Source organism: Artemia franciscana, chromosome 10, assembly GCF_032884065.1.
Source record: "Artemia franciscana chromosome 10, ASM3288406v1, whole genome shotgun sequence".
In the NCBI taxonomy this organism is placed as follows: Eukaryota; Metazoa; Arthropoda; class Branchiopoda; order Anostraca; family Artemiidae; genus Artemia; species Artemia franciscana.
This window is the reverse complement of record NC_088872.1, coordinates 39,797,324-39,816,414: the sequence shown is the minus strand read 5'-3', so window position 1 is coordinate 39,816,414 and position 19,091 is coordinate 39,797,324. Positions and strand designations below refer to the sequence as shown.

Sequence of the window (19,091 nt, the reverse complement as noted above, 5' to 3'; positions counted from 1 at the left end):
GTTTAATATCCGTTAGAATGAGCCCTCACACGACATTCTAGGACCACTGGGTCGATACGATCAGCCCTGGAAAAAAAAACAAAAACAAAAAAAAACAAACGAATAAATACGCAAAAAATGTAAAATACCACATTTTTGTAGATAGGAGCTTAAAAATTCTACTGCATTGTTCTCTGATACGCTGAATCTGATGGTGTGATTTTCGTTAAGATTTTATGACTTTTAAGGGGTGTTTCCCCCCTATTTTCTAATAAGGAAAATTTTCTCGGGTTCATAACTTTTGATTGGTAAGTCTAAACTTAATGAAACTTATATATTTAAAATCAGCATGAAAATGAAATTCTTTTGTTGTCATTATTGTTATAAAAATTCCGTTTTTAAGTTTCGGTTACTATTGAGCCGGGTCACTCCTTACTACAGTTCGTTACCATGAACTGTTTGAAATATTTAATTGAAATATACTTACATCGTCGTTTTTTACTCTCAAAATAAGCAAATGACAACCAACTCCAGAGAGCCAAATAGTTTTTTTTTTCAAATCTTTCTTGAATGTGTTCTGTTTAACAGAAAAGACCCAAATATATTCCACAGGGGTATTTTCCAAAGGCGAAGGGGGGGGGGGAGGTAAACGTCGATTCTAAGAAAAAATCCCTATTGAAGGACTTCAGTCAATACAAGCTTATGATAATAACAAAGGTTTATGGAAATTTCTCTAATTGGCTTACCTTTAATTATTTCTTTGCTAAAACTTGTTTATTTTGGTAAAAACTTGATGATAAACTTATGATCTTGATTGTAAAATACACTGCTGTCAATAAATTGTTATTTCAAATGACATCAGCTGTTATAATTCATATAGCAAGTCACTATATGAATAAATCTTACTATTAAATACCTCGTGACAGTATAGGGGATACGTCACTGTCGCTGGACAGCAGCTGATCACGTTCGTTCCCCGCTATCGTGAGGAAAATGTTTTAATTACGTATATGTGGGGGTTTGCCCCCTCGTCAAAACCTTGCTCTTTACACTAAAGCTTGAATTATGTCCCAATTCTTTAAGAATAAACCCTGAATCACAAACCCCAGTGAATACGTAGTTGAAATTGCTAAAATACTTTAGCTTAAAGAGCAAGGTATCGTGGAGGAGATGAACCCTCTTATTTATGTAATAATTTCTGTTCTTTTTAGGTTTTAATGCTGCTCCTTACTTCCAGCTGAACTTTTGTAGATAGGAGCTTGAAACTTCTATTGTAGGGTTCTCTGATACGCTGAATCTGATGGTGTGATTTTTGTTAAAATTTTACGACTTTTAAGGGGCGTATTTCCCTATTTTCTAAAATAAGGCAAATTTTCTCGGGCTCGTAACTTTTGATTGGTAAGTCTAAACTTAATGAGATTTATATATTTAAAATCAGCATGAAAATGAAATTCTTTTGATGTTACTATTGTTATAAAAATTCCTTTTAGAGTTTCGGTTACTATTGAGCCGGGTCGCTCCTTACTACAGTTCGTTACCACGAACTATTTGAAATATTTAATTAAAATATGCTTACACCGTTGTTTTTCACTCTCAAAATAAGCAAATGACAACCAACTCCAAAGAGCCAAACAGTTTTTTTTTTCAAATCTTTCTTGAATGTGTTCTGTTTAACAGAAAAGATCCAAATATATTCCACAGAGGTATTTTCCAAAGGCAAAGGGGGGGGGGGTAAACTTCGATTCTAGGAAAACTCCCTATTGAAGGAATTCAGTCAATACAAGCTTATGATAATAAAAAAGGCTTACGGAAATTTCTCTAATTGACTTACCTTTAATTAATTATTTGCTAATTTTTTCTTTATTTTGGTAAAAACTTGATGATAAACTTATGATACTAATTTTAAAATACACTGCTGTCAACAAATTGTTATTTCAAATTACATCAGTTGTTATAATTGATTACATAAGTCAGTGTTCGAATAAATCCTAATCTTGTGTACCTCGCAACAGTATGGGGGATACGTCTCTGTCACTGGACTGCAACTGAACACGTTCGTTCCACTCTATCGTGAGGAAAAGCCTGATAAAAGTAATGGTATAATTTTTGTTTTATTTTTGCAACAAGTTTTCTTAAGCTTAAAAAGAGCAATTTAAAGTAACAATTATTAGATATTGTTAGGAACATACTCGTGCAAGAATTGAGCGATTCTTTCTTTTTTGAAAATTTATAAAATTGAAACCAAATATTCCCCCCCCCCATAAGATAAGAAATAACCGAAAACCTCATAAGTGACCGAAACTAAAAGAAAAAGAATCTAAATAACAATGAATATATCAAAGAATCAAACATTGAAGATTATTTAAAATGTATGTATGTCATCAAGTTTAATGTCACCCATCAAAACTACCCTCCTGAGAAAAATTTCCCTGATTTTCGAAAGGGGGAGACACCCCCTTCCAACAACCCTGTTGTTGAACTTTGAGGCTCCCATCTGTAAAAATGCGGAATTTTTTTTTTGTCAAAAGAAAGATCGCAGATGCGTGTTTATTAGTTTTATCGGGAAAGGGAGAATTGAACGAAATTTGAACGCATTTGAGCAAAAATTAAGGGTTATATTGACAAAAAACTGGATGGCAACTAGCCCTCTCTCCCCTCTTTTCTCTCAAAGTTGTCAAAATTTGAAAACAGTCGTTTGTTCAGATTAGTTGAAAAGCCAATAACGATGCTATAGAAAATAACATGACCTCCAAAGCCCCTGGGTAAAGGTCTTTTAGTTACTCACCCATTGTTTACGCATCTTAATTGTTGTTGAAAAGTGCTTACATTTTTTTTTTGGGGGGGGGGGTTGCGGTGAATTTTCTAATGGGGGATTTCCCACATGGATAATTTTTAATGGGAAGGAAAGTTTTCGGGGGCAGGGGCGGATCCAGGATTTTCTTTAGGGAGGGCATAATAGGTTACTTCAATATACTTGCAAACAAATAAATACCTACAATTTATGGAAAACCTCGACAATTATGTGTCGTAGGTAGGTAGTCAAAATGGTCGTAAATTCTATCTAAAATCTGGTGAGGATTAAAGTTCTAATAAATCTATTGAAATTAAAATGGTATAAAAATATTAATGCAAAAATAGTAAGCTATTAAAGCCTCCCCACCATAAAAAAAAAGCTGTTCACCATCTATAAGAAAATAATATTTAATATTTTCTACATAATTTTTTGTCTTTGCACTTCTGACCACTATAGCGAGTGAGTTAAACTTTTTATTGTAAAGAAGTATTGGTCTTGAACCATCTTTTGGGGTCATGCACTTTTTGTGACAATTTGTATATAAAACGAGGGTTTTAAGTATAGGCAATAAAGTATCAACTAATCTCTGCTTCTTTAAAAAAATTAAATGAAAAATAAGTTTTTTTAACTAAAAGTAAGCAGCGACGTTAAAACTTAAAACGCACAGAACCTACTCCGTGCATGAAAGGGGCTGTTTCCTCCTTAACACTCTGTTCTTTACACTAAACTTTGACTCTTTCTCTCAATTTTACTTTATAAAACAGTAAATAACTTTAGCACAAAAAGCCGGACGTTAAGGAGGGAACAGCCCCTTTCATGCACGGAGTAATTTCTGTTCGTTTTATGTTTTAATGTCGCTCCGTACTTTTAGTTAAAAACTTGTTTTTTTATTTAATTTCTGATCGTTTTTGAATTAATGTATGTTTGATTTCGGCTCTCCGTAAATGAATAATTAGAACGATATTTGCGTATTATTTTTTTTTTGCTAATTAGCTTTCCCTTAGTTTTGATCAGACGATTTCGACAAAAAGGGTGAGGGAGGAGGCCTAGTTGCCCTCCAGTTTTTCGTTTACATAAAAAGGCAACTAGAATATTTAATTTTGAACGAAGGTTTTTTTTTAGTAAAAAATATACGTAGCTTACAAATTAACTTACGTAACTAACTTCTATATTCGTATACTTTTATTTTGTGCATGAGGGGGTTGGCCTCCTCGTTAATGCTTTGCTCTTTAAACTAAAGCTTTAATTTTGTCCCAATTCCTTAAGATTGACCCCTGAATCACAAAGGCTGTAGAATAAATAGTTGAAATTACTAAAACTACTTAAGCGTAAAGAGCAAGGTATTTAGGAAGAGATGAACCCCCCATATGCGTAATATTCTCTGTTCGTTTTAAGTTTTAATACTGGTCCTTACTTTCAGTGGAAAAAACTTTTTCATATCTATTTTTTTATTGTCTTTTGTTAAATAGTGCTAGAAAATCCTGCACCCCCTTCAAGGAATTTCTCTTCCCTCATGACAAATTCCTCCAACCAATAGCCCCCTCCCCTCTACCCCCCTTCCCTCCCAGCCAAAAATCCCCCCGAAAAGGTCTGTACACTTCCAAATAACCATTACTGTATGTAAACACTGGTCAAAGTTTGTAACTTGCAGCCCATCCCCCGGGGACTGTGAGGAAGTAAGTCAGCCCCAAAGACATAGTTATTGTATTTTTTGACTATGCTGAACAAAATTGGCTATCTCAAAATTTTTATCAGTTAACGGTAGGAAAAAAATGAGCGTGGGAGGGGGCCTAGATGCCCTTCAATTTTTCTGGTCACTTAAAAAGGGCACTAGAACTTTTAATTTCTGTTAGAATGAGCCCTCTTGCGACATTCTAGGACCATTTGGTCGATACGATCACTCCTGGGAAAAAACAACAAAAAACAAACAAACAAATAAACACGCACCCGTGATCAGTCTTCTGGCAAAAAATACTAAGTTCCACATTTTTGTAGATAGGAACTTGAAACTTGTACAGTAGGGTTCTCTGATACGGTGAATCTGATGGTGTGATTTTCGTTAAGATTGTATGACTTTTAGGGGAATTTTACGCCTATTTTCCAAAACAAGGCAAATTTTCTCAGGCTCTTAACTTTTGATGAGTAAGACTAAATTTAATAACATTTATATATTTAAAATCAATTTAAAATCCGATTCTTTTGATGTATCTATTAGTATCAAAATTTTGTTTTTAGAGTTTCGTTTACTATTGACCCGGGTCGCTCCTTACTACAGTTCGTTACCACGACCTGTTTGATAGTGTTTTAATAAACAGTGTCAACTTTGACGAAATCTCAAGAATTAACTAGTAAAAATTTTACTTTTTATAAAAACATAGTGTATCTTTCCACTTTTCAAAGCTCTGTATATTTCGCTTAAAATACAGAATTCACAATTTTATAAGAAAAGTCCATTTCTGTGTTTCCACAACCACCATATCTATTTATTAAATAAAAAAAACGAGTTTTTTTAACTGAAAGTAAGGAGCGACATTAAAACTTAAAACGCACAGAAATTACTTCGTATATGAAAGAGGCTGCTTCCTCATCACCGCCCCGCTCTTTACGCTAAAGTTTGACTCTTTCTCTCAATTCTTCTTTTTAAAACAGTAAAAGAACTTTTAATTTTTTACGAATCTTTTTATTGGTAAAAGATTTACGTAACTTATAAATTAGCTTACGTAAAGAACTTTTGTATTCTCATGTTTTTATTACATATATGAGGGGATTCGCCCCATCGTCAGTACCTCGCTCTTTACACTAAAGCTTAAATTTTATCCCAATTCATTAAGAATGACCCCTGAATCACAAAAGCCGTAGAATAAATAGTTGAAATTACTAAAAATACTTTAGCGTAAAGAGCTAGGTATCATAAGGAGGTGAGCCCCTTATATGGGTAATAATTTCTGTTTGTTTTAAGTTTTATTGCTGTTCCTTACTTCCAGCTGAAAAAGCTTTTTCACATTTATTTTTTAATTTTTTTTAAATAATGCTAGTAAATCCTGCTCTCCCTTCATGGAAGTTTTCTTCTCCCATGACAAATTCTCGATGGAAAGTTCCCCCAGCATATCCCCCTCTTCTCAACCCCTCCCCAACCAAAAAAATCCTCCTGAAAACGCCTGTATACTTCCCAATAACCATTACTATATATAAGCACAGGTCAAAGTTTGTAACTTGTTGCCCCTCCCACGGGGACTGTGGGGGAGTAAGTCGTCCCCAAAGACATAGTTATAAGGTTTTTCGACTACGCTGAATAAAATGGCTATCTCAGAATTTTGATCCGTTGACTTTGGGAAAATAATTAGCGTGGGAGGGGGCCTAGGTGCCCTCCAATTTTTTTGGTCACTTAAAAAGGGCACTAGAACTTTTCATTTCCGTTAGAATGAGCCCTCTTGTAACATTCTAGGACAACTGGGTCGATACGATCACCCCTGGGAAAAAAAAAAAAGAAACAAATAAACACGCATCCGTGATCTGCCTTCTGGCAAAAAATGCAAAATTCCACATTTTTGTAGATAGGAGCTCGAAACTTCTACAATAGGGTTCTCTGATACGCTGAATCTGATGGTGTGATTTTCGGTAAGATTCTATGACTTTTAGGGGGTGTTTCCCCCTATTTTCTAAAATAACACAAATTTTCTCAGGCTCGTAACTTTTGATGGGTAAGACTAAACTTGATGAAACTTATATATTTAAAACCAGCATTAAAATGCGATTCTTTTGATATAGCTATTGGTATCAAAATTCCATTTCTTAGAGTTTTGGTTACTATTGAGCCGGGTCGCTCCTTACTACAGTTCGTTACCACGAACTGTTTGATTCCATCCTCAAGTGTGATTATATTGTGGCCCGAGAATTCCTCTCTCCCCGTCTACCCCCATGGTCTTAAGCCGTTCCATACCAGGGGCGTAATTTGCAATGGGGCAGGGGGAGCAACTGCACGCCGGACCCCGTTTCCCCCCTCTATACCCCAGTATGCCCCACAGCTGAAATTTAGTTTCTTCAAAAATTTCTTCAAAACTGAGATAAGCCTGCATACTAACACTATATACAGAAATGGGTCAGTTTTCTTTAGCATATTTTTGCCTTTGTGGGGCTATATGGCTAATTTTGGGCTTTTATTGTCATTTTTCACTTGATTTGGGAAAATTGGCTCAAACTTTGCTCCTCCCACCCTTGGATTATGACGAAATTACGCCACTGTTCCATGCAGACGTTTTGTCGAATTTACTTACTATCGTATTAATATAGGTGTGTAGAAAAAAGACTTTTAATTAAAAACCAAGTTATAATCGAAAGAATGCATTGCTTCTTGTAATGGTTGAAAAAAACTGCATTTTTGGATTTTAAGATGCAATTAATGTAAAAGCATTAATGGCTTGGCGATGCATTAAATTTGATAATTTGGGTTTTTCCTATCCGCACTTCACGGATGTAAAGCATCTGGTATTCCAAGAATGCGTGTAGCTCAGCATAAGTAATAAAAGATGTAATATGCTGATTAAACTTTTTCAATTGTTGATGTTAACATTATTCATTTTAACTTTCCTAATGTAATTACATGTAAGCTTGGCTAAGGATGTTTAAGTATTGTCAGATACTCATTTTTAAAACTAAATATTAAATACTTAATGTCTCGCAATAACAATAAATTATAATGCAGAGGCAAATCTAGTAAGAATATGAAACAGGGATATCAGATCCTTGTTGGGTTTATCTTTATCATGGTATGAAGAGTTTTGAACTTCTTAAATTTAATTATTTCGAAATTGGAGATAGGACTGGAATCCCAGATGGAAACCGAATAAGTATTGCATATGGAAAAAAGTAGGCTTGATCTCGCTCCCTCTTAAAATTATTAATTCACCTAAAAATTAAATTTCTGGAAACCTTTGTAAACCATTATTGCTTAACGCGAGTTAGAAAGAGTTTTTATTTATAGAAAAGCAAAACTTTTCGTTCGAAAGGTCTCAGTTTTATGGTTATTTCCTGTCTAAGAGGTCTGCCGTAGACTAAACTTGAAATTAAGCCTCCGGTCCTGTTTTCTCTGTAACCTTTTGGTTCTACACTATACCAACGGGCCTCTCTATTCTTCCTATGCAAAAGAAACCAGCCTAGTTTACCTAGAAACCAGCCACTACTACCCAATTTGATTACATTATATGCTTCTTCTTATATTAAGTCTTTTTAATGCCGCATCAAGACCTTAGAAAAATTTCACTCTAAGAATTAAGATTATTTCTATCACAAACATCGTTGGATTGGTGACAATCAAGGGCTTGAATTGGCACTTAAAACTATTGGCAAGGATAAGGTTATTCTATTAATGATGTTAAGTTTGATTGTGAATGTAGTAAAATGTGAAAGTCTAACTAGTTGTTGCAAGTAGGCATCTTCTGTGTTTTTCATTCTGAATTGAAGTCTTCGTTTTTATTGCAATCTTTTGCCAGATTCTTTTCTAAGTTTTCAATAGCTTTTCTTAATGAACAGGCTGATTGATGATCAGTGAACAAAAATGTAATATCATGTTACAATGTAATATCAACGCTTGAATCTTTTGAAAGGCGGGTAACCCAAAAAATTAAACTATAATATATTTTGAAACATGGATATGTTTAAGGAAATGTTTTTTCCTACTGAGCTAATCTGTTAGTTTTATTTATATATCTTACTCTCCTTAATAAAGATCTTCATTTTTCCAGTGTTTACGCTACAGCTTATGAGTAGTTAGACCTCAATAGATTCTGCAACACAGATAGGGAGATTCCTATTAGAGTTGTAAATGCCTCAAGATGCTATTAGGCACAACTGGGTCTTGCGCAATGCTATAGTGCACCTGTTTGTTACGTAATAGGAATCGCTTATTTACTTTTACACATGTTTTCTTCAAGGTTTTATTATATACACATAGGTCTTACGTAATACTATAGTTCACCTTTTTTGGTTTTCGTTTTTTTTCATCCAGGCGTTTTTTCTTTCAAGCCTTTTTTTTCAGGAATTTTTTTCTTCGAGGCGCTTTTTCTCTTCGGTCTAAAGTTTTTTTTCTTCGATGTATCTTTTTCTTCAAGTTTTTTTTACTTTTTTCTTCAAGATTTTTTTAAAGAAATTTTCTTCAAGATTTTTCCCACTGGGAACCTGCATAATCCATCATCAAAGATTCTTTTCCACTGTAGGAATTGAATGTAGGACCAGAGACTTCCCCAACAGAATGTTACCTTAACCCCCTGTGACAACAACTCCTTCCTAATATTATATTCCGGGAAAGAAATTCTAGAAAATAGCCTGTTTCCTGCGCGGAGAATTCTCTACACAGTTTCTAGATCGATAAAGCTATGAATCGCGTTTTTTAACAGAGAGCGCGAGATCTTCCCGATCTCGATATTTTCCCAACCATTCTTCCCGAGAGCGCGCAAAAATCCAACAATGTTATTGATTATTGATCTATTAGGCACAACTGGGAGTTACATTGTCATTAATTTTTGACGTGAGCTAGACAGGTTAAGCTAGGTATTGAAGTGAGTGAGATGTTACGTAGCATTTGTTTTAGATATTTCATTGCGTAAAAACATACAGAAATTACCTTCTAAAAACAGGGCACCCTCCTCGTTGTACTTTAGATATTGCTCTTAAGTTTTAACATTGCTTCCTACTTTTAGCAAAACATTTGATCTATTTCTATATATTTTCATCTTTAATTTTATAGTTCCTTATTATTTAAAAAAATTAAAACATTTCCATGAATGAGCCTTCTCCTTATTTCGAGTGATTTTGTAAAAATTGGCTGCAAGGTGGTACTCTGCGGCACCCATTCATCGCTTAAATGTTTTCTGACATTTAAATATACTGATAAAAATTTTTTTTTATTGGAACAGTGGGAGCAAACCATTTCATTATTAGATGGTGAGGCTCCATAGTATTTGTCACCAGCGTACCACTCTGCGAACGACCCTTGGTACCCTCTGACACCTTTTATCATTCCCAGGTATTTTCAGACACTCTCTGGATAAAAATGGTGTTTGAAGTGTATTTTGGAAGTTTTTGTTTGAAACGTATCATTTAGGATGTCATGTTGTGATATTTTGTGATTGAGATTGTGTGTGTTAGCTTTGTTCCTGTTTCCGAGTGTGATTTGGAAGTTTTTCATTTGAAACATATGATTTGGGATTTTCAATTTTTCTGTTTCGTGGTTACGCTTGTTTGTTTTAGCCTTGTTGGTGTTTCCAAGTGTATTTTGGAACTTTTTCGTTTAAAAAGTGTGATTTAGGATGTTTAGTTGATCTGTTTTGTATTTTAGATTGCGGGCGTTAGCTCTGTTGCTGTTTCCATGTGTAATGAAAGAAGTTGTTTCATTCCGCTGTTTCGTGGTTTAGCTTTTCCGTGTTAGCTTTGTTGCTGTTTGCAAGTGTGTTTTGTGTGTGTTTGTATGTGTTTTTTGTCTCTCCCTTTCCGTGTCTGTGTGTCTGAATGTCTGTTTGCCTGTCTCTGTGTCTGTCTTTCTTTGATTTTGTGTCTGACTCTTTGTTTGTATGTGTTCTCTCTCTCTCTCTCTGTCTCTCTCTCGCTCTCAGACTCAGAAACAAACAAATACAGATACAGAGAAAAACAGATATTCATACAAACAGACATAGGGAGAGAGGAGAAAAACACATACAATCACACAGATTCAGACACAGAAATACACAAAGACAGTCACAGAGATAAGCACACAGACGTTCAGACACACAGACACGAAGAGAGAGACAAAAAACATAGTAAAACACAGAGTCAGACACAAAAACACACAGAGACAGGAAAACAGACGCTCAGACACACAGGCGTAGAGAGAGAGACAAAACACACTAACAGACGTAGACAAAGACAGAGACAGGAAAAAAGACGCTCAGACACACAGGCGCAAAGAGCGAGAAAAACGCATACAAACACACAGAGAGTCAGACACACAGAGACAGACACAAAGAGAGGCAAACAGACGCTTAAACACACAGGTAGGACGAGCGAGAGACAAAAAACACACAAAAACACACAGATTCAGACACACAAACAAATAAAGATAGACATAAAGAAAGACAAATAGACTCTCAGACACGCACAAACACACACAGATAGAGAATGAGAGAGATAGAGAGAGAGAGAGAGAGAGAGGGATAAAAACAAAGTTAGACACACAAACAAAGAAAGACAGACAAACAGACGCTCAGGCGCACACACACATACACAGAGAGAGAGAGAGAGAGAGAGAGAGAGAGAGAGAGAGAGAGAGAGAGAGAGAGAGAGAGAGAGAGAGAAAGAGAGAGAGAGAGAGAGGGAGAGAGAGAGATGGATAAAAACAAACAAAGTTAGACACACAAACACAGAAAGACAGACACAGAGACAGACAAACAGAGGCTCAGGCGCACAAGCACAGAGAGAGAAAGAGAGAGAGAGAGAGAGAGAGAGAGAGAGAGAGAGAGAGAGAGAGAGAGAGAGAGAGAGAGAGAGAGAGAGAGAGAGAGAGAGAGAGAGAGAGAGAGAGAACCCCATGCAAACACATAGAGTCAGACACACAAATACATAAAGATAAATACGGAGACAGGCAAAAAGACGCTCAGACACAAAGACACAGTGAGGGAGAGACAAAAAACAAATCCAAACACAGAGTCAGACAAAAAGAACACACAGTGGGAGATACAGAGACAGACAAACAGGCGCTCAGACATGCAGGCACAGAGAGAGAAACAAAAACATAAACAAAAACACTTCAGACACACAAAAACACAAAGACGGTCACAGAGACAGGCAAACAGACACTCAGGCACACAGGCACAGTGAGAAAGAGAGAGAGAGAGGCAAAAACACAACAAACAGAGTTTGACATACAAAGAGTAACACTGGACCACTAAAAGTATTAACTGCCACAGCACGGGTACCTGCAACCAACGTATAACTAACCCAGGTACCTGCAACCTGCACGCCACAGCCCAGATACCTGCAGCTAACCTACATCTGTCTCGTGTACCTGAAGCTAATATACAGCTGCACCCACGTACCTGCAGTAAACATAAAGCTCCCCCAGGTATCTGTGGCCAATCTATAGCTGCCTCGGATACTTTGAAGCGAACCTAGTTTTTACCTAGGTTACATCATGTTAACAGACTTTAAGCTAGGTTTGTTTGGGTTCAGCTAGCGTGCGTGCACCCTTTGTTTTTCTCTCTCTCTCTCTCTATGTGTGCCTATGTGTCTCAGCGTCTGTTTGTCTGTCTCTGTGTCTACTTTTGTGTATTTGTTTGTCTGATTCTGTCTGTTCGTGTGTGCTTTATGTCTCTTTCTCTCTCTCACCGAACCTGTGCATCTGACCGTATGTTTGCCTGTATCTTTGTCTATCTTTGAGTGTTTAGGTATCTGACTTTATGTCTTTGTGTGTTTTTTGTCTCTGTCTCTCATTCTGTCTCTGTCTGATTGTCTGTTGGACTGTCTCTGTGTCTTTGTTTGTCTGACTCTGAGTGTTTGTATGTGCTTGTGTGTGTTTGTCACTGTGTCTGTCCTTATGTATTCGTGTGTCTACCTCTGTTTGTTTGTGTGTATGTTTTTGACTCTCTCTCTTTCTCTCCCTCTCTCTCTCTCTCTCTCTCTCTCTCTCTCTCTCTCTCTCTCTCTCTCTCTCTCTGTGCCTGTATGTGTTACTCTGTGGGAGTGTGTCTTTTTTGTCTCTGTGTCTGTTTTCGGGTGTTTGACTGTATTGTGTGTTTGTGTGTGTGTTTGCGTGTCTCTCTCTATGTGCCTGTTTCTATGCCTCTGTGTGTTTTTGCCTCTGTCTGTCTTTGTGTGTTCCTGTGTCTCACTCACCAACTGAAACTGTGTCTGAAATACCAATAAGAACGGGGCGTTGAGGAGGGGACACCCTTTAATGTATAGAAAAAATTCTGTTCGTTTTAAGTTTTAATGTCACTTCTTACTTTCAGTTGAAAACACTTGCTTTTTTCATTTAATTTCTGAACGTTTTTGAATTAATGCATGTTGTAGTTTTGGCTCACTGCACATGAATATTTAAAATGAAATTTGTATATTAATTTTTTTTTTTGGCTAAATTGCTTTCCCATAGTTTTGATCGGGGATCTTGATAAAAAGGGGTGGGGGAGGAGGCCAATTTGCTCTCCAATTTTTGGCTACTTAAAAAGACAACAAGAACTTTTTATTTTTTTACGAACGTTTTTATTAGTAATAAATATCCGTAACTTACGAATTAACTTACGTAACGAACTTCTATATTTGTATATTTTTATCATGTATATAAGGGGGATCACCCCCTCGTCAATACCTCGGTCTTTACACTAAAGCTTGAATTTTGCCCCAATTCTTTAAGAATGACCCCTTGATCACAAAAGCCGTAGAATAAATAGTTGAGAAATACTACAAATACTTTAGCGTAAAAAGAAAGGTATTGAGGAGAAGACGAGCCCGTTATATGCTTAATAATTTCTGTTTGTTTTAAGTTTTAATGCTGCTCCTTACTTCCAGTTGAAAAAACTTTTTTTTTATTTTCTCACTGTTTTTTTTTAAAATAATGCTAGAAAGTCCTGCGGCCCCATCATGGAAATTCTCTTCCCTCATAATAAATTCCTCCATGGAAAGATCCTCCCATGTAACCCCTCTCTCCAACCCAACCCCCCTCCAATGCGAAACAGCCTCCCTGAAAATCTCTGTATACTTCCCAATAACCATTACTAGGCTATATGTAAACACTGGTCAAAGTTTACTACTCGCAGCCCCTTCTCCGTGGGGGATGAAGTCGTCCCCAAAGACATAGGTATTAGGGTTTTCGACTATTTTGAACAAAATAGCTCTCCCAAAATTTTGATCCGATGAATTTGGGAAAATATGAGCGTGGGAGGGGGCCTAGGTGCCCTTCAATTTTTTCGGTCACTTAGAAAGGGCACTAGAACTTTTAATTCTCGTTGAATGGAGCCCTCTCGCGACACTCTAGGACCACTGGGTCGATACGATCATCCCTGGGGAAAAAAAAAACAACAAATAAACATGCATCCGTGATCTATCTTCTGGCAAAAAATACCAAATCCACATTTTTGTAGATAGAGCTTGAAACTTCTACAATAGGGTTCTCTGATACGCTGAATCTAATGGTGTGATTTTATGACTTTTAGGGGGTGTTTCCCCCAATTTTCTGAAATAAGGTAATTTTTCTCAGGCTCGTAACTTTTGATGGGTAAAACTAAACTTGATGAGAAAGTTATATATTTAAAATCAGCATAAAAATATAATTCTTTTGATGTAGCTATTGGTATCAAAATTCCGTGTTTTAGAGTTTTGGTTACTATTAAGCCGGGTTACTCCTTACTACAGTTCGTTACCACGAACTGTTTGATAGTGAAAATAGAGAGAAGGTTTATTGTGTTGACTCGAAATAGTTCCTTCGCAAAGTACAATTGAATCATAGTTTATTTTAGAACATGAAAGTAATTCAGGTTTACATTCAAAACAAAAATATGACGCAGAGGTTGCCAGAAGGTTTAAACAGTATGGGATGGAGAAGTGATTATGGGTGTGTTGTCTACAGGTGGATTTACATTGCACTAATTGGTATTAGTGGTAGCAGTCAGTATAGGCTAAGCTTCATGGTTCTATAACTAACTTTAGCAACAGCAAATATGTTAATTACATTTTCTGAAGTCAAGAAAAGGATTATTGGCTTAGAATTGTAGATGATTTTCTTAGGTATTGATCGAACTGATAACAACAAAGAGAGAGAACACAATTTTTCATGGTTGGAGAATATTAAGAAAAAGTGAAGATTCCTTATTATTCCTTATCTTAGAATCAGGCATTCGGGATTAGCAGAGAAAATGTGATTAAATGCAGCTATTATTGTGCCGAATTTAGTAGTAGTCTGCATCTAAACTTCCTCAGATTTTACAAAAATTAATTTATTTTTACTTTACATTTACTAGTTTAAAAATGTTACCTATATTTCAAAAGCCAAGCAAGAAAAAAAACAACAAAAAAACAGGGCGTCAATTCATGTAAATGTAGCGACAGGGGCAAAAACGAGTTTCTCAAAATAAGGGAGGGGGGCAATATCGCTGTTTTTATAATTTTTCAGTGAAAACACAAAAGAACGTTCTTTAATGAAAATTCAAAGAAAAGCATTATTCCAAAATCTAGGGAGAGGGTAAAAAAAATTTGGGAGCACATACCCCTTCTCCAATTTTAATAAGCGAAAATAGAAAAACCCTGCATATTTTGGCACACCCCATGGCTAAGGTGTCTTAAATGTAACATGATCTAATAAATTACGTTTAAAAATCCGTAACTCTTCTCTTGTTTTATTCTCATCTCTCGTAACTTTCGTTCATTCCCCATCTTTTTTTGTAATCTCTGATCTTTCACTGAAAACGACTTAGCAAACCTTTTGCCAAAATTTCTTCACTCTTATCAAATTATAGATGTATATATATATATATATATATATATATATATATATATATATATATATATATATATATATATATATATATATATATATATATATATATATATATATATATATATATATATATATATATATATATATATATATATATATATATATATATATATATATATATATATATATATATATATATATATATATATATATATATATATATATATATATATATATATATATATATATATATATATATATATTTGAATATATTTAATTAAAACTAGAAAAATGCCTGCAAATTTTTAAATTAGTTTTTTTTTTATAGATAAAATCCACTCACCACTTGATTAGGCTTACAAGTTTGAACGCAACCAGTTATGTAATGTCAGTAGTAAGGCCCAAAACACGAAAATTTGTAATTATTACAAATGATGGTCTGATATTTTGAATAGAGATTACAAAAATTCAAAAACTTTAACAAAGAAAAAGTTTCAAGCTTAGTACATATCGTTGTTAGAAATCGGAGCAGCTTTTATAATAAAATATTTTTTTAAAAGTTTTAAAATAAGAAAATTTTTAAAATAAGATTGCAGTATGAAAAGATATTAAATTGTATAAAGAGCAAAAAACTTGTGGTGGCAAAAATATTTGTATGTATCTTAACAAGGGATCACAACAATTCAACAAGAGCTAAGAGCTCATATGGCACTTGTGACGAGGTTGGAAGAGCCAAGGGCCAAGAGCTCATATGGCGTGAGCTCTAGCAAAGTTCTAAGAATCAATAGATTAATTTAAAAGAAAAATCAGAGGCTTAATACCGGTCGAGATTTAAAATAAGAGCTCTGAGACACAAGGTCCTTCTAGATATCAAAATTAATTAAGATCCGATCATCCACTCGTAAGTTATAAATACCTCATTTTTTCTAATTTTTCCTCTCCCTTCAGCCCCCCAGATGGTCGAATCTGGAAAACAACTTTATCAAGTCAAATTGTGCAGCTCTAAAGTGACAATGGAGAAAGAAGGTTTTTCACTGTCAGTGAAGCCTGGAATATTCATTTTCGGGCATGCATACTTGGGCAGCCCTTGAGGTTTGTCTTTGTCGTTTTCATTAGCCATATGATCAGACGAAATGGTTGGTCTGTCACTTATATACGAAGACAAAAATCTTCCTTGGTAAAGACATCAGGGTTGAAATGCCAAATACCAGATTTTACAAATCACCTCTGGATATTGGAAGAGTTGAATGCACGTGGGAATGGTATGCCAACTAATCCTGCTATATTGTTGATGATAAACCGTTTTTCCCGGATTACTTAGCATCCAATTATCCATCACTTATTGTAATAAGCTTTGAATGGGGAAACAAACTGACGTTTAATGGTTGTAGCCTATGGCTACTATAAGGAGGGATGAGAAGAAGGACAATGACATTTTCCTTTGCTATATTCAAAGAGTTTACCAAAATATGTGATTCATGATTATCGAGGATCAGTAGCTTTTTTCGCTCAGGTGAGGTGCAAGAGTGCTTTACTAAATGGTGCAAGCACTCACAGAGTAATCAGCTCTTGTGATATCCATCCAGACGGGTCTGCTCCCATTTAGTATGGTGGGATGGAAGTTCTTTCTCAGAAAAACAAAATAGCGCGGTAAGAAATTTCCACTCGCAGCAACTGTTGAAATTATTGTACCTAGAGGGCCTCGTTTGGCTGAAATAACTGCCGACTATTTTCTAACCTATATCATAGGTCATCAGGATGTCGAGGTCATCAAATTGTCGTATCTGCCCTATTTTGAGAACGGCTGATGATAGGGACTGGGACTGGCTTAAAAGTCTAAGTCGTTGGGTAATTTTTGTAGGCATACTTTTGTTTGTTTTTTCTTGCTTTCTTCATCTTTTCTGAGCGTTTTATCATGTAGTTCAGTGGCTCACTATGTACCACCTTATACTGGTGCAGTATGCACCACCCACTATCTAGTCGCTAAAACCAAAATCTGACAAGACTGCTGCATTATAAAAAGAAGCGATGGCGCCATTTACAATATCTGATCATCAAGGATTGTAACAAGCCAATAAGACCTTTTCTTAGATCAATCAAAATAGAGATAAATGAAAAAATATGGGCACAAAATAATTCTCTAGGGCGTTGCAAAAAACTTAGCTATCGTACCAAGATAGCTAGCAAAAGAACAATGTTGCAAATTATCTTCAAAACTGGATAAGGAAGTCAACCACGTTGTAAGCAATATCACATGGATCAGGCAACTTTTTTTCGACCTGAATAGATGACAGTTGAGGTCAATGGCTCACTATGGACCTATGCCCGACATGGATCACCTTCCCCTATAATATATATATATATATATATATATATATATATATATATATATATATATATATATATATATATATATATATATATATATATATATATATATATATATATATATATATATATATATATATATATATATAGACCAATATTTTAAGGGGGAGATTGCTTGCAATAGTCATTAGATTTTATTTCAAAGGTTTCAATGATATACGCATCCAGAACGAGCCAACAGGGAAAAGGAGCGCCAGGCTGTTATCAATAATAATCAATTTGCTTATTTCAGCTAATTTGATCATTCACACGGACTTTCGTTTTATTGAAAGGCAAGAAACAAGCAGATTAATCAAATTAGTGATTAATTGGTACAAGGAGGTTAGCCAGGAGGGTAGGGTAAAAATGGATGTCTTACCTAAGACATCCATAGGGATGTCCTGGAATTGTTTAATCCTAGGTTCTTTGAAGCTCTCATCAGCACTAGTGGCTTTAATTCACAAAAATGTAGGGGGGTGGGGCTGTAAAAATTTATTTTGCATAATCTAGGGGGAGCAAAAATGTTTTACTTAAAATCTAGGGATGAGGATTTTTTTTTCAATTAAAAGACCAAAAACGGTTTTAATAGGACAGAAAATCGTCATTGAGCAAATCCCCCCCCCCACCCTCACTCAATTTACATTATTGTTCATCGCTTAGAATAATGCAAATAAAAAACTTCGTTTGTTAATTCAGAATCAGATAGACAAGTTTGTAGGGAAGTGTTCAGAGCCCCCTCTCCCCTTCCAAAAAAAAGGAAAGAAAATATTACCCATTACACGTGTCCAACTTTCTTAAGTTGCCAGGAGAGTAAAAATTAGGATTTACGTTTTTCGCGGGAACAATTTAAAAGGTTTAAATAAGACTAAATATAAAAAAAAAATTGCAGCTGAATAATCCGGTACCCTTTTGGCACACAATTCAGTAAGTGCGAAGCACCCCCTTTGGATTTAGAGCTGACCATGCAATGCACCTTCATGTACTGATTGGGCAAATATGGGCTTACAAAAATATCCCATCCCCCTGAAAAGTTTAAGTGCACGAGCTACGCAAAAGAAAATAAAGCTCCAAATAAGGCTACTACACTCCAATAAGGTCACAAACCTGATTAAATAGATATCCTCAGAAAATTCACAAGAATAATCCCACCTAAATTTTCCACGTCCTCAGATGATATGTCAAGCTTCCCGAATTCGCTTGTTCCAAGAATACACATCCTTAGGCAAATTTCCAGGAGAAGTTAGAAAATCATCGAAAAGTCATAGCTACTTGTAAGATTTAACAAGTCATTTACTTTTTCTAAGTTTTCTTCTTTTTTTGAAAAATGCTTTTATTGAACAAAACAGAGCAAATTAAAAAACAAATGTTTTTTCCTCATGAAAAATAAAAGACGATCTAGAATCGACAGATAATTAATAAGTATTTCAAATGAAAGCAAGGAACGACATTAGGACTTAGCCTACAGAGATTAGTCTATACATGAAGAACAGAGAT

The 19,091-nt window shown here is 35.3% G+C and overlaps 1 protein-coding gene across 2 annotated transcripts in view; it reads right to left on the bottom strand.

Annotated features, from left to right (window-relative positions):
* LOC136032182 (uncharacterized) overlaps positions 1 to 18,816 on the bottom strand; it is a 107,848-nt gene extending 89,032 nt beyond the window's left edge. For both annotated transcript variants that reach the window (XM_065712378.1, XM_065712379.1), the window contains exon 1: positions 18,702 to 18,816. The gene's annotated coding sequence lies outside the window, so the exon portion shown is untranslated. The remainder of the gene's footprint in view (positions 1 to 18,701) is intronic.
* Positions 18,817 to 19,091: the final 275 nt, after the last annotated feature.